The 16,637-nt window shown below is 39.8% G+C and overlaps 1 protein-coding gene across 3 annotated transcripts in view; it reads left to right on the top strand.

Moving 5' to 3' along the window:
- The window catches only part of PLCB1 (phospholipase C beta 1), a 497,164-nt gene that overhangs the window by 21,306 nt on the left and 459,221 nt on the right, over positions 1-16,637 (top strand). The gene's annotated exons all lie outside the window — the stretch shown is intronic.

The raw sequence follows: 16,637 nt of genomic DNA, 5'->3' as shown, positions 1-16,637 counted from the left end.
CCCTGTTAAGTATCTGGTGCATTATTTTAAGTGTCTAAAATTATAATCTAAGGTACCCAAAGCCAGTACAACTTTGGTTTCCAAGAGTAGATCCTTTTATGTAGCCAGAAAGTCAGGGTCTGCTCCCCAGGTAAAGAGGTGCCTAAAGACTTGAATTGTAGAAGTCTAAAAACCCATAGATGGAAGAAACAAAGGGACATAAAATAGCATGTTCATTTGTTATGCACCGTTAAGTTTATGATTTAGTGAAGGAGAAAGAGAATGGAGCAGAGATCCAATCCAGGAAGAGGGCTTGGTTGGCTGAAGTGGCAAGGAAGACTTTATTGGGCAGTGGGTTTTTGTTTTGCAGTCTTCTTATTTCTTATTCAACATAGTTAGGGAGTGCATTATCTGGTTTTGGAAATATAGTAGTTGCTTTCAAAAATACAGCTAAAATATTTGTAGAAATAATAGGTCAGAAGAAGTTGTTTCAGTTTTTCCCCTTTATAAATATAAAAGAACTATATAGTGGGAAAACTGGTACATACTGGCTGTCTTGCATATTGTTGCAGAGCTATCCAGCCATTACTGAATATATAAACCCAGTCAGAGTCGTGCTTGGGACAAACAGCTCCAAATGACTATGATACCCTGTAGGTATAGCAACAAAAGGCAATAAAATAAGTATAGGCCATTAGTCAGTGTGCATTGGGAGAAATATGCATATAATCATCTTGGAAAAGCTATGATTCTGCATCAGAATTTTAAAGCTTTTAGTTGCCCAATGTTCCCCTTAAAAGCTCCCCATGCTCCATGATTGGAATTGGCAAAGTATAGATGAGTTAATGATTTAATCACCTCTGCTGCACTGTGTTTTGGTAATGGCATATTCTTTGATGGATAAACCAGTGAGAAAGATGAAAGCTCTACTGATGCTGGTTCAGAGAACAAACCTTTATTTTCCCTCCCTTGCTTCCCTCCCTCCAATTTATTTTTTTTGGCCATTGGGTTTTCTCAATTAAATCGGTATACAGGATACACACTATTAGTCATTTAAATTTTATATTTGAAATATGTGGTAGATACAAATACAGGGAGCCAAGAAAAAGTAAAGTTAAAATGAATAAAGTTTGCTGAACAGATATTGCTTAGAGTAAACAATAAGCAGATAAACTTTTTTTCTGAAGTATTTGCATTAATCAATGCAGACGCCAGCTGTTCCACCCGCCACATCTTTTGCAACTCTAAGTTTCACTTCAAGGATTACAATTAGGCAGATGGATTTCTTATGGAAGAAATATATTATTGCTGCAGTTTTCATGACTGTCAGGAATCATATACCAGGGACAATGTCCCAAGAAGCTTAAGAGGGAATATTTTATTAACATTTTCTGAGAAATATTCCAATACTGCAAAGACTAATACCAGATTCTGACTTTTAATATTTATTTTTATCCCGCCTTTATTATATTTTATAAATAATCCAAGATGATGAATGTATATAATATTGCTTCCTCTTCCCATTTTCCCCACAACGACAACCCTGTTAGGTGGGTTGGGTTGAGAGAGAATGATTAGCCGAAAGTCACTCAACTGGCTCTTATATATAAGGCAGCACTAGAACTCACTATCTCCTAGTTTCTGTCTGGTGCATTAACCATTAGATCTAACAAGTAGTCCCCGGTTTAAGAATGTGTTCCATTCACAAGGTCTGTTCTTAAGTCAAATTTGCATGTAAGGTGGAAGAGTATTATTATATAATCCTGTATAAGTAGTTTTGTGTAATGAACTTGAAGTATTGTGTATTTTATTTGAATCATTGTGCATTTAATTCAAATTTTGCTACAGTAAGCTCCATTCTTAACTATGAGTCGTCTTAAACTAGGACATTCTTAACCTGGGGATTTGCTGTTTGTACATAAGTTTGTGTGTGTGTGTGTGTGTGTGTGTGTGTGTGTATACACACACACATATTGTCTCATTTCATATACAGGATAGGATATATTAAACAAATGAGAATTGTTTCCTATTAATGGCCAGTTGTATGACTATTACTGGTAGATTTGTTTTCAACAGAAGTTCTATTAAAAACAAATTCATTGCTTCTTGGGTTTGGGTCTTTAAAATCGAAGTGATGCTTGGTTCTCAAGTAGAGAAACCCCCATGAGAATTATTATGGTATTAGTTCATGCCAATCTGAAGTCCGTAGAGCATAGCTTAAAAGTCAGAGCTTTCATAGATGAGCAGATGTTTACTGCAAATATGTCAAAATCTGAAGGGCTTCTAAGAATAACTGTGCTTTGGGGCTTCAGGGTCTGACTCTTGTTGATTCTTGGCTACTCTTCTTGAGCCCCTTATCACTGTACTTCAGGTAGATAGATTTTAAATAGCAACTTGCTCAATTTTCCAAGGTTTGTAAACCTCAACATATTTGCAAAGCAACAAGCTTTAGTAATTTGCTAAAGTTAGAGATTACACTTCAGAATAAGATTGAACAGGATTACACTATAGGTTTTCAGGTTTGTGGATTTAAAAGAGTTGGATAACATCAAGAATTTCAAGTATCTAAGTTCGTTTCCTAATAGACTTTTATGAAACTGTTTAAATGAGACATGAACTCAGATATTAATTTATAAGAGACAAAATTATGGGCTTGCTTTTTTATGTTTCTTGTGGCTGATACATGAATTTCAGTGTGTGTTTCCTGGTTTGTGTGTGTGTGTGTGTGTGTGTGTGTGTGTGTGTGTGTGTGTTTTCATAGACAAGCTTGACTTTTTTCAATACATGTTTGAAATAATGTATTTAATATATAGCTTCTGCAAAACATTCACAAGACAGCTAACAGAATATCAGGGAGTAATCATTATTGTCCACCCATGAACACCATAAGCAAAAGTGCAAAAACAAATGGTACACTGAATCTTAACAGACATTTTGTTGATTTCAGTGACATAACTTGTTCAAAGTTGAACTTGGATTTAGTTTCAACACTCCCCCAAGCAGAGTTGATGCATAATATGGGTATTTTCCTGAATTCACAGTTCCTGCTTCAAGAGAAAGTGGCAGCTGTGGCCTGGAGACTCTTTGCACAATTATGTCTTGTGCACCAGATGGGGAAATAATTATGTCTTGTGCACTAGACTGGGAACACTGCTTAAAGTTGCTCATGCCTTAACCAGCTCTCTGCTGGCTATTGCAAGATACTTTACATGGGGCTGCACTTGAAGAGCATTTGGAAGCTTTAACTAGTCCAGAATGCAGCAGTATGGACTGTGTTGGTTGCCCCATATTATGCCTATGTAACACTGAAACTTTGAGAATTGCACGAGCTGTGTGTATTATTACAAACGGTGGCTAACCCTAGAAGACCACGGGAAGAAATAGCCATGGATTTCATTGTGGAATTGCCTGAAAGTGCTGGAAATACTGTAATATGAACCATAGTTGACTTATTCTCCAAACAAGCATACTTTGTAGCCTGTCCAAAGCTCCCTTCAGCTAAGAGTTTGGCCAAAATGTTTGTGCAGCATATTTATGGGCTTCATGGAGTCCCTAAAAGAATCATCTCAGACAGGGGGGTGCATTTCACCGCAAACATTTGGAGAGAGTTCATTTCAATCAATAGGACCGTCACAAGGATTCATTTCATTTCATTGGTGTACAAACTGAGCAGCGAAACATACGAATGTGATGATAGAACAATATATAAGATGCTATGTAAATTGTCAACAAAATAATTGGCCTGAATTATTACCGTTTTCTGGAGTAGCATTCAATAATGCGGTACATAGCAGCACCAGACTTACCCCTTTTACTGTGGCTACAAGGATCGAATATGTGGCTATGCCTGAGATCCCTCTTCAACCACATTAACAGAGTGGATGGATAATATAAAGAGCACATGGCCTGGAGTACTCAAAGCATTGGAAAAAGCACAAGAGGCACAAGAGCTCACAATAGGCTCCTGAGTGCAATTGGTGATGGTTTTCTCTTTTGAAACTATACAGAGCATGGGACCAGGTTACTTCTGGGACTGCAACTCCTAATAGTTTCTGACCATCCCATCAGATTGGGCAGAGTGATCAAGCTCCAGATTCCATTGGTGAAGCAGTCTTTTGATGAGCTCTCGTAACATGCCTTCTGTGTTGTGATGCCTGTCTTGTGAAACCACATCCCTCTGAGATATGGGCAGTCCTGACCCTGCAAAGACCAGCCTGTTCCTGCATACAACTGGGATCAGGGCATTGACGGAGATCTGATGTAGATGTAGGTCTCTCTCTCTCTCTTTTTAATTGTTGTGGGGGTTTTTAGGGTCTGCAACTGCTAACACCATTGATTTGTATGCCTTTTTTATAGTTATGGATTGTGATTGTTTTTGTTTGCCACCCAGAGTGTTTTGGTAAAGGGTTGACCATATAAATATGTGAAATTAATAAAAAACATAAATTAATAAGAGATACATCAATTAAATTAATAAATGATTTTGGTCTATATACACTGAAGCTCCTTCTGTCATAACTGCTAACTGGGCAAAATGATGCATCACAAGGCAGCAGTTTTTGAACCAAGGTGCCTCAAATGGGCCAGCTTGCAGCATGTGTCCAAAATCCAGAAATCATAATTCCAGAGCAAATAAAATTTTGAAAAATTGTGGCTGCTTCAGTGCTACCGGCTGCTGCGGTGGCAGCAATCATGTGATCTTCATTTTCAGTCACCCATGACAGTTTCACAGACAGTCTCACAATCTCTTAATCCCTCCTCCACCCAGCAGCAGCCACTTAACTGCATGCTGGGAATGAAGGAAGATTTTCCCAGATCCCCACAAGGAAACTCAATGGGGAAGCCGGCAGGAAGTCAAACGTCATTCCTGGTCCCACTGCTTTTTTGCCCACCCTTGGTTTCTTGGTTTCTCTGTTTAGGTGAGGAAATATCTCTGAAATGATGAACCAATGGGGCATGGGATGTCTAGTGCCATAAGTAGTGAACAATAGAACACAGAAATTCATGAGATCAATAAAACAGCCATAATGGCCTCATATATCCTGTTATTTTTATTGCCAAATAACAACCACATGTATATTTCAGATTTATATTATTCAGTCAGCCTGTTCAATCTAATATCCACATCTAACAGGCTTTAAATGCAAGAACATGAGTGTTTATTGTTAGTATTTATTGTGTTATAGACCATTTTAAATGACTTTGTGTCATTAGATTGTGTAGAATTGGCAGGTGGCAGCAAAACTGGTTGGGTGGCATACCATCAGGCAGTGCCAGAGCTATGGGGTAGAGTAATAAATTGAAAACATCCCAGAAGATGACAGTAGCAAACTATTTCTGTATTCCTCCCACAACAGTTGCATGGCTGTGTCCATTTAGTCTTCAGGAGCTGAGGTTGACTTGGTCTGAATCCAAAAATTAAGCCAAGGAAAACAACCAATGCAAAACAACTGTTTTGTGGAATTATTGATACATTTTTGCATTATTAATAATTTATAAAGTAGGATTTTGAGTAAAGTACACTTTTGCTAAAATTATGTTTACTTCAGCCCACAACATAAGGCAAAGCAAGTTGTTTGCAGTTTCTTGCTGTTTCAAACATATTCTGGATCACGTAAGAAATGACATAAACATAAATTATTAACAATTTAACTGGCAATATAAATCAAAGAAAGATAGCCCCTGAATGACTGGATGAGCAAATGAACTATCTAGCATATGACTGAGGCTGATTGTAAAACAGCTGTAGAAGAAGGAGGACTAACAATAGAGGTTAACCCACAACGGTAGGAAAGGGACAGCAGGGAGATAACACATACGATATATAATGCCAACTGTTTAGTAATTTGAACATTAGATTTCTTTCAAGCATGATGTCCCTAATTCATGTAAAATTGGCATGTACTTGGGCTCCAATTTGCATCTGGAGGGGTCTAAGTGACCTTAAGCTGTCTGCATATAGATTGGAGAAGTTTCTATTTCTATAATGGAACACATTTTGCCTGGAAAAATGTTAGAAGACAAGACAAGAAGGAAAGGATGGAAACTAATCAAGGAGAGAAGACAACCTAGAACTCAGGAGAAATTTCCTGACAGAACAACTCCCACGTAACACCTCTACTCCGCGAGCTGCATTGGCTTCCGGTTGCCCTCCGGGTGAAATTCAAGGTGCTGGTGATGACCTATAAAGCCCTACATGGCTTGGGTCCGGGATATCTGAAGGAACACCTGCTGCCGGCATCAAGTTCCCTTCGTCCAGTGCGCTCCCACAGGGAGGGTCTTCTCAGGGTGCCACCGGTAAGAGATTGCCGGCAGGTAACACCCAGGGATAGGGCCTTCTCAGTGGGGGCGCCTGCCCTTTGGAACCAGCTGCCAGTGGAGCTGAGGACTGCTCCCGACCTCCGTTCATTCCGCCGGGGCCTGAAGACCTGGCTCTTCGAGCTCTCTGGCCCAGGCTGAGGATTAATTTATTTTAATTGGGGTTTTATTTATACAGGGATAAATTTAATCGTTTTTAAACTTGGTTTTTAACTTTTGTATTTTTGGTTTTTAATTACCCTGTAAACCGCCCTGAGTCCTCCGGGAAAGGGCGGTATATAAATGTAATAAAATAAATAAATAAATAAATCAGTGGAATGACTTGCCTCCAGAAGTTGTGGGTGCTCCAGCACTGGAGGTTTTTTTTTAAAAAAAAGAGATTGGACAACCATTTGTCTGAAATGGTATACGCCGGTGTCTTGCTTGAGCAGGGGGTTGGACTAGAAGACCTCCAAGGCCTCTTGCAACTCTGTCATTCTGTTCTTGGAGAAGTTAGAACTGCAGAGTCAGAGGTGCTTGAAAAATGCATGGGTGATGCATGCTCATCCCTATTGCTTAGCTTGTCAGGCTGTACTTGGAGTGCTTACACGAAGCAGACGATGTACAAACAGCATTCTGCAAGACCTGGCGAACCTCATTACCATCTGCCTTCTTCCCTGTGCCTTTCGCAATAGAAATAAAAATGTTCAGGCTGTAGCTTGTTTGAAAGGGGGAAAAACGAAAACGGTACTTGGGCAACTAAATCAAACACGCCTTTGTAAACTGTGATAGATGGAAAGTCCTTTCTTTGGTGTCACCGTCCTTTGACATGCCATTCAGGGATTATTTTAGAAGAAAACATACCCTTGGGAAACTGCCCTCCATCTCACAAATTCACACAAATAAACCAGCAATTACAGTCAGCTTTCCTGCTTTTCCTGTTTCCATCGTAGAATCCCTATAACAAGCCCCTTTTCATATATTTCCCATCTAAAATAGGTGGTTTAGGTCTCCTCTATTTCTGTTCCTTTTCTAGACTTGAATGCTTCAGAAGGAAACTTCTAATAATCTGGCCAGATGTTAATAAGAACTTTTCTCTGTCTTTGTTCAGCCAAAAGGATGAAGCAGAGAAGCTTTACCTTAAAGTAGGACTTCCCTTGTGTATTTCCCATAGAGTCTCTCTTTCTGATTGCAAAGGTGGAAAATAGTTCTTATAATTGTTTTGGCAGTCATTTCCTATTAAGGGGATGAGATGCCAACTTCCCGAAACATTCTTTTTGAATAAACTCTTCTTAACTATTTTTTTTTATTATGACAACATAATGCTTGTGAGGAATGGATGCTACCTATGTGTCAGAAGACTTTGGAAACCTCTGTGTTAGAAGGCCTTTAGAAAATGGAGTTTGCTACAAGAAGAGTTAGCTTTGGGCTGTGTCACAGATCAGACAATTCTAGAATGGGTTTTCTTTTATCTTATTGTTAGCCATTCAAGAAATCCAGTGTCATGTACAACAGTGCTATTTGTATTATAAGGTTATGGCAGACATGTCAAACACAAGGCCCGGGGGCCGGATCCGGCCCGTGAAGTGGTTTCACGTGGCCTGCGAAGCCATCCTGGAAATGGAGGGAACGGCCCCCACTGCCTTGGCCCTGGCCCAGAGACCCTCAGATCTGTCCCACTCCTGCCCAGGCCCCCATAGGCACCCTTGATGCGAACGATGTAGAGCTGGCCACACCCACCCAGTAGGCCATATGCACTCTAGCCACACCCACCCAGTAGGCCACGCCCACCCTGGCCATACCCACCCGGCCCCCTGAGGGCAACCGCAATGCTGATGTGGCCGTCAATGAAATTGAGTTTGACACCCCTGGGTTATGGTAACAGAATCTTGCAAGTGTGAATGTACTCCCTTCCTTTATCTTGTGAGAAATAGGGGGAAATTTTCTGAGGTGTTTACTCAGGTTACGTTCCTGTCCTGGACTCAAGCTTTCTTTTATCTGACTTTGTCTTGGTAGCAGATCTTCTTCCTGTTCCTCAAGGCTGTTCCTTCTGTCCTCTATCGCTATAGACTCATACTAATCCATTTTATTAGGATTTTACCTATTCATCAGATACGTTAACTGGCTTCTGGATTCATAGAGTTGGAAGGGATCATTCGTCTCATCAAATACAAATCTTTACTCAGGGTAGGGATTCAAGTTAAAAGAAACACTAAAGGTGACTGTCCAGTTTTTTTTAAGTCCTCCATCATCTCAGTGAACAATTTGTTCTACAGTTGACCTGTTCTTATGGTTAGGAATTGTTCTTAAAAATTCAAATATTATGCTAATTGGACTTATTTGATTATACAGGTAGTCCTCAACTTACAAGAGTTTGTTTAGTGACATTTGAAATTACAATGGCACTGTTGTAGCGTCCTCATGGTCACATGATCAAAATTCAGACACTTGGCAACTGGTTCATATTTACGATGGTTGCAATGTCCCAGGATCATGTGATCACCTTTTTCTGAGAAGAAAAGTCAATGGGGAAGCCAGATTCAGTTAAGAAAATTGTTATTAACTTAACTGTAGTGATTCACTTAACAACTGTGGCAAGAAAGGTCATAAGATGGAGCAATACTCATTTAACAAATGTGTCAGTTAAAAATAGAAATGTTGGGCTTTATTATGGTCGTAAATCAAGGACTACCTGTATTGGTAGTCCTCAACATACAACCACAACTGAGCCCAAAATTTCTGTTGCTAAGTGAAACATTTGTTAACTGAATTTTGCCCCATTTTACGACTTTTCTTGCCAGAGTTGTTAAGTGAATCATTGTACTTGGTAAGTTAGTAACATGTTTAGTAACATGAATCTGGTTTCCCCATTAATTTTGCTTGCCAGAAGGTGATCACGTGGCCCTGGGATCCTGTCCCAGATATTTAAGCATCATAAATATGAGTCAGTTGCCAAGCATCTGAATTTTGATCACATGACTAGGGCGATCCTGCAATGGTCGTAAATATGAAAACTTGTCATGTCACTTTTTTCAGTGAAGTTGAACTTTGATCGGTCGCTAAATGAACTGTTGTAAGTGAAGGACTACCTGTACATAGTGAGAATTTCCTCTTGCTTAAGTATTAGTTCAGTTGGGTATGAGAAGCATTTTCTAATGTTTGAATTTTTACCTTGGAACTGTTCCGCAAGAACCGCTATGTATGTTCCTCAGATTTTTTTTTCCTTTCTGGATTCATTTTTGATGGACCTGGTAGTCTTCCAGCATTTAACAACATGACAGGAAATAGACACAAATACCGAAGACTGCCAGTTAACTAGTTAACTAGTCATACCATTTGCAGAGTTTAATTTATGTTCACATAATGCCCCTATTTAAGAGATATATTGACATGTGCAGAAAAATACATGCAAATGATACTCTTTTCCTTGAAGACTCTTCAGAACGGTGATCTATAAATACTTTACTCTTCAGAATAGGGATACAAATACATAATAAATGTATTATACTTTACACTTGAATCTAAGATTATGGTAGATAAGTCACACAATTCTGGATTTAAAACATTTTTTTTCCTTTGGTTCATGTAGTCAATAAAAAAGAGGAAAGGCTAGGAATCAGTGCAATCATTACAACCTGTATATAATGGTGAAAAACCTACAAGCATCATCTGAATGTAATTTAGCACCTAAAACAGCTTCAGGGAAGGCTCTTTAAAATCATCACAGAACAAATCAATATCTGGAATACAGTATAAACCTGGATTATGTTGAAAATCATTCAAAATGTTGGAACCTTCCTTTTTGCAGGTTAAAAAAAAAGCTTCAAAGGAAGATATACCGGTAGATACTATCATGATATTCCACATTTTATCTGGAAGTGCCTTGAACGTTTAGGCTTAGACCATTTTTTTTATATTGTATGAGCGCCATATATAACTGACAGTTCTTATAGTGCATAGAATGTATTTTTCAGAGGGACAAGATGCTTTCACAAAAAGAGACAGCTGAGGGGGAATAGAGTTCATCATTAACAATTTAAAGTCTCCCCACCCTTAGAAATACTTCAGTAGTAAAACATGTTGCTAATAACTCCTGAGCAGTAAAAGTTTGATATAAGAGTCCTTTAAGCTCCTAGTTTCTCAGGAAGATGTTTGCCAAGGGGAAAAATGAAGGCCAAAAACTTCCCTCAGTGTTCAGAATTACTCTTGAGAAATGTATATCCTGTCAGGGGGAGCTACATATACCAGATGGCAGTGACAAAAAAAAAGATCTAATAGTATATGGGGACATAGTCTGGTTCATTGGTTGTTTTTTTAAAAAAACAAAAACAAAACAGAACTAATATCCAATCAGAAACTGCAATGCAATATCCTTCATTATATAAAAAAAAACATGACATGTTTATGACCTTCCCTCTGTGACAAACTGCAAATGCACATGACTCAGGGGTGTTTGTTTTCCCAGGAGCTTAATATCTTTGGCTGTGCCTCAGCATTTGAAAATGAACTTTGACAAGCCCAAGGAATTTATTTATTTATTTGAACAGTTTGAATGGACATCCAGCTTACAAAATGCAACTCTGGAGTGAGTCAAATAGGATTCAAAACTTAAGAAGTTTAAAGAATAAGCATAAAGGAATGGGAACATCACAATTAAAATAGCAGAATCATGAGACCCAAATCATGACATATTCCTGTCCTGTGCCAGTTCTCCAGATGGGTTCCTCCAATATCCTAACTCAATTCTTGAGGAGAAAACAAACTTGTTAATGTTTTAGGAAAGGGCAAGGGGCTTTTTAGGGGAGAATTATCTACATAAGAACAGTCCAGGTCAAGGCCATTGTTGTCTCTCCATTCCTGCTAGCGACTGAGGTCTCAGTCAAACTATATTTCAGGCCCCTAGAAACAACATTAGGTTCCTTTGGAAGCTAACTAGATCCATCAGGTGCCAGGGTAGATTACATGAATGTTCTCCTCCCTCATTGTGGAAAATAGCTGCAGAGAACTCCAAAGCCCACAGTGAGGGATCTGACCAACACAAGGAGTTCATGGTTATTATTCCCCACGTCATGGCCTTGTGGGTCTTGTCTTCTGATGATGCTGACAAGGAAGAACCAGGGGCACCTTGGGATTAGTGGTCCCAGAAGAGTGGATTCCGGCAATGATGAAGCCAGTGATCCTGTTCTGGCTGGGGAAGATCCAGCAAGCCTCAGGATTCCCTGCCTGCACCCACTGGCAGTATCTCAGTCTCTGAACTTCAGCTATCTAATCCTAAACACGGGCATGCTTTAAAGATACAGCAGCAGAAGGCCGAAGTCTGCAGATCCCAGGGACTTGCCAAAAAAACAGGCCAGAGGAGAGTAAACAATAAGAAAATTTCTTCAGCTGTGCATTTGGGTGGAGGCTCAGCTTGTGTTATTTACTGGCCTCACTCCCTGAGAGAAAACACCAAGAGCTTCTTTTTAAATCTAGCTATGACATTTTACAATGTTGTGCCATGCTTTGAACTCTGGATCTTACCTTGCTGTGAGGGGTCCTCGGTGCTTTCTGAGCTTGATTGTTTTCTTGCAGATGTTTCGTTACCCAAACTAGGTAACTGGGAGCACCAAGCACCTCTCATTTCAACCCTGAGCTACAAATATTCTCTTTTATTGCTGCCTCACTGGGTCTCTTGTCCCTTGGATTCATTGCTTGTGAAAAATGAGTTGATTTTTCACTAGTCTCCCAGGACAAGTATGGCAGACCTGGAAATTTAACGGCAGTATTGAGCAAGAAATTGCTAAACTCCCATCAAAAGATTTCAGCCAATCTATAGAGAATAAGGAAGATGATCTTGGCGGAGCTATGCAGGAGTTGTTGTCTAGGCAAAAAGGGCTGAAGCATTTTTTAAAGTCTGAAACAGCCAGATAACATTTGGAAGCAGGTCAGACACATACATCCCTAATTCACAGAACTCTTAAGGAGGAGGAAGAACAGCACAATTAGACTTGCAAGATGCCGTTACAATAGCCAATCTCAGTAAAAGTATTTCTAGCCTTCCTGTGGAGTTGATTTCCTGGTCTGATCTATCTAATGGGGTCAGACGGTCTCAGCAGGCACAATGTGTTTTTAACACATTACAATTGTTAATTGATGAGATACTGGTAATCTGTCTCACATGCAAGTTATAGCTGCACCACAACAGTGTTTTCCCCTCCCTTCCCATCCTCTCATCCCAATTTAAATCCTACATCAGTCTATCCACTCCATGCATCCAATGAAGCGAGCTCAAACTGCTTACGCCTTTTAATATAATTTGTTAGTTGGAAAAGGTGCTATTAGTTTCCTTCTGACTTTCTGCCATCATAGATTAACACAATCTCTTCCTACAAGCACTTAGATGCATATATTTGAATGTGGTAGAATGATATATAGGGATGGTAATACCTCTCTGATTTTGGTTGATTCTCCCAAATGGGATAGGCTCCCCTATCCCCAAGCAATCCTAGAGGTGAAAAATTGATACGTATGTAATGGGCAGAAAATAAAGAGGAGGAAGAACTGCTACCAAGATGTATGGGTCCGACGGAAGGAAGAGACGCCAGCCGGAGTACGTGTTCAGCTCTTTATTGGGGGGGGTAGCGTACTGAAGAATAAGGGCTACCTGGCCTCCTTATATACCTGGCCAGGTAGGCGGCTAGCCAATGGGGTTGGCCCTAGGTTTCCCGCCGAAACTGGGTTTCCCGCCAAAACCGTCCAGGCCAAACGCCCCCTGGTGGCTGCTGCTATGCAGAGGCTTGTACCTGGATACATAACAACAATGTTCAGAGAAAAGAGGTCGAGAGCCTAACTATAACCTGAGAAAACATCTCAGATGAAATCCTCCCTAGTTCTCATGAAGATGAAAGGAAGGAGGGAGAAGCACATTGTCAGGACCCACCCCAAACCACGTCTTAGGAAGACAAAAACTCTTGGAGTCAAATTATTAGTCCAAAAGGAATCTTTACTATGACATGCTTGGTTGTAGGAAATGAGACAGGGCTTAATATTTCCACGATGTAAACCCTTATAAAGAGTTCCCGGTTTAACCCCCCCCTTAATCCCCATTTGGTCAGTCCCCCATCCTTCCTCTCGTATCATCCATCTCGTGGGAAAAAGGAAGTTAGGATCCTTTTGTTTATTGCTGTCTACCGTGACAAAAACCAGATGCTAGCCCCCCTTTTGTTTCCCCAGTTCAAAAGGCTTCTCCTTTCCTTTGAAATGCCTATTGCCGGTTCAATACACATCTATCCTCTTCTCTTCGGGAGATGGCAGAATCCATGGGATATGTTTGAAACATTCCATTTATGAATATGATATAAATGGATTCTGACACACATTTAGATTTGCAAGATTCTGATAATATAATAAACATACCGGTAGTACAGATAGTCCTCAACGTCTGTGTTGTGACTCAGGGCCAGCCTGTGGGTCCGGCAGCCGGCTCAGATGTGTCGGATGACTCAGATGAGGGGGAGGAGGAGTGTGTGGAAGACGAACCGGCTGATGATGGTTTGGAGGCTTCGCAGAGCCCCCAGCCGGGGCCCTCTTCTCAGCTGCATGAGCCCGATAGTGCGGAGGATGATGACCCACAGCTGGCCCTGTTCAAGGACGCCCGACGCAGGAGGCAGTCGAGCAGGACCAAACAGAGAAAGGCTGTGGGACTCCTCGGGAGGAGGCACAGGGAGGCCACGCCCTGATCTCTAAATAAAAGGAGTGTTTGGGGAAGGGCTGATTGCTGAAAGCAACCCTTCCGTTTGAGGATTCAAGTTCCAGTGTTTTTGTTTCTTGTTCTGTTATTTGAGTAATAAATCTTGGCAGACGCTTTCCAGCCTTAGACGCTCTCCAGTCTCTACTGTTTGAACAGGGGTTTGCCTTATTGCAAGGCCGGTAGCAGGCTGGTTCAGAACAGTCTGACCACAATTGAGCCCCAAATTTCGGTTGCTAAGTGAGATATTTGTTAAGTGGGTTTCACCCCGTTTTATGATCTTTCTTGCCACAGTCGTTAAGTGAATCACTGCAGTTGTGAGTAACCCGGTTGTTAAGTGATCCCGGGACATTGCAACCATTGTAAATATGAACCAGTTGCCAAGCATCTGAATTCTGATCACGTGACCATGGGGATGCTACAAAGAGTTGTAAGTGTGAAAAACCATCACAAGTCACTTCTTTTAGTGCCGTTGTAACTTCAAACAGTCACTAAATGAACTGTTGTAAGTCAAGGACTACTTGCATTGGCTTGAATGATTTTGGTTTCCTAATCTGGTCCACATACCTATATTGTTGGGTTTGTAAAGTGGAGGAATCTTGAAGAATTGCTTGTAGTTGGTCATTTTTAATTTGTATTTTAGTTTTTCTTTTGTATTATACAGTTGTTATTAATTGTTGTAGAGAATAAGGAAGATGATCTTGACAGAGATGGGCTAGATCTGTTTCCAGAGGGATGAGAAAAACCTGGTTGAAATCCAAAAGAAGCAGAAAGCATTTGTTAGTGATTCAGAATCCCCCCTAATTCAGATGGGTACAGAATAAGGAAGGCAGGAGACATAGCACAATTAGACTTGCAAGATTCTTTTTTTTTTATAAACTCAATAAAAGTATCTTGGCATTTCTGTGAGTTAATTCTTGGTCTGGTCTATCTAATGAAGTTGGAAAACATGTAGTGTAGCTACAACATGCTTCTGAAAGGAATCAGTTCTTTTTTTGTTTTAACCATCCTACTAGTCCTCCATTTACAACCACAATTGAGCCCAAAAATTATTTTTTGCTAAGTGAGACAGTTAAAGTGAACTTTGCTCCATTTTACAACCTTTCTTGCCACAGTTATTAAGTGAATCACTGCAGTTGTTAAGTTAGCAACAAGCTTGTTAAGTGGCTTCCTCATTGACTTTGCTTGTCAGGAGGTCGCAACATGACACTGCTACTGTCATAACTATGAGTCAAGCATCAAGCGTCTGAATTTAGATCACATGACCCTGGGGATGCTGGAACAGTTGTAACTGTGAATAATAGTCATGTCACATTTTTCGCCGCCATGTAACTTTGAACAGTCACTAAATGAACTGTTGTAAGTCGAGGACTACTTGTAGTAAAATATGAAAATCTATACAACATTTTCAGATGGGGATTCTTAATGTATTTATTCTTATTAAAAGTGAACAAATTAGTGCAGCAAAAATACATTTTAATGGAAAAATGGTAGCCAATAATAATTGTACCATTTAGAAACTGTATTTGAGGCAAGACAAATAATTTTGTATGTTTGTGTGAATCAATATTTCTTATTTATGGGGAGATATTATGAGCTCAGTTTTATTTTTTTAAAAAACTTTCCACAGAAGCAAAGGAAATGATCTCAAGTGACGAATGGATGGACATAAGGGCTGGCTTGGGTCACATAGATGAAAGTTAGTGTTGTGGCTTCCTGTTATGGTGTGTTATCTTTTGCCTAAGATCAGTTATCAAGGGAACAGATCAACTATGGCTTCTTAGTTACCTATGTTTATTTGGCTTATGCCAGTTAACACATCGAGGACAAGTCCAAGGGGACCATTTAAATATACTGTTTGACCCTTGCTTAAAGCAAACAAAAGCACAATGTTATGTGTGGATTTTTATGTGTGTATACTGAAGCTCCGTCCTATACCCATTCTGTCTCTAATGAGAGGCATGATAGTTCTGTAAAATACTTCTTCAAAAAAAAATACGAATGTTAAAGCAAGAGTTGTGAAATAGTGAAATTTACAGGCTCTACAGAGCAGGTGGCAGATAGACAGTAAGTATAATCGGATAACACCTAGAAAAAAGCTGCATCTCAACAGATTAAGAATCATGCTGTATACTTCAAGAGGTCCACTGCTGGGAGATAATGTAAAAAATGTTGAACTGGAATCAACTTGCAATGTCAACTCAGTGAAATTGAATGAGACACATTTTCAAATGCTTCCCTGTTGAAAGCTGTTCTCCAAAGAGAGAAGCCAAGTTCGGAATGTTCAGCTTTGAAATGTGATTGGCTTCCCAAATGTTGTGATAACAGCAGCATTGTCTGTTGGTCTCATTCATTCAATTATGCAAATTGAGATTTCAAAGTACTTGATGAATATACTTGCAGTGTATACTTGTGTGGGGTTAATTAACTGAAATGTTCTCATTTTGAATTAGTGGCATTTAAAGTAGGATTTCTGATGGGTACTGGGAGATTTACTGTATCTTCCAAAATGCATTTGAGGTAGGGAGAGAGTAGATCATGGGTGTCCAACCTTTTGGCTTGCCTCGGCAGCATTGCGTGAAGAGGAATTGTCTTGGGCTGCATATAAAATATATAATATAGTTAATGTATATAA

This window comes from Vipera berus (genome assembly GCF_964194415.1).
Source record: "Vipera berus genome assembly, chromosome: 1".
NCBI classification, from domain to species: Eukaryota; Metazoa; Chordata; class Lepidosauria; order Squamata; family Viperidae; genus Vipera; species Vipera berus.
Note: the sequence above shows the minus strand (reverse complement) of the source record. Positions and strands in the feature narration are given on the sequence as shown.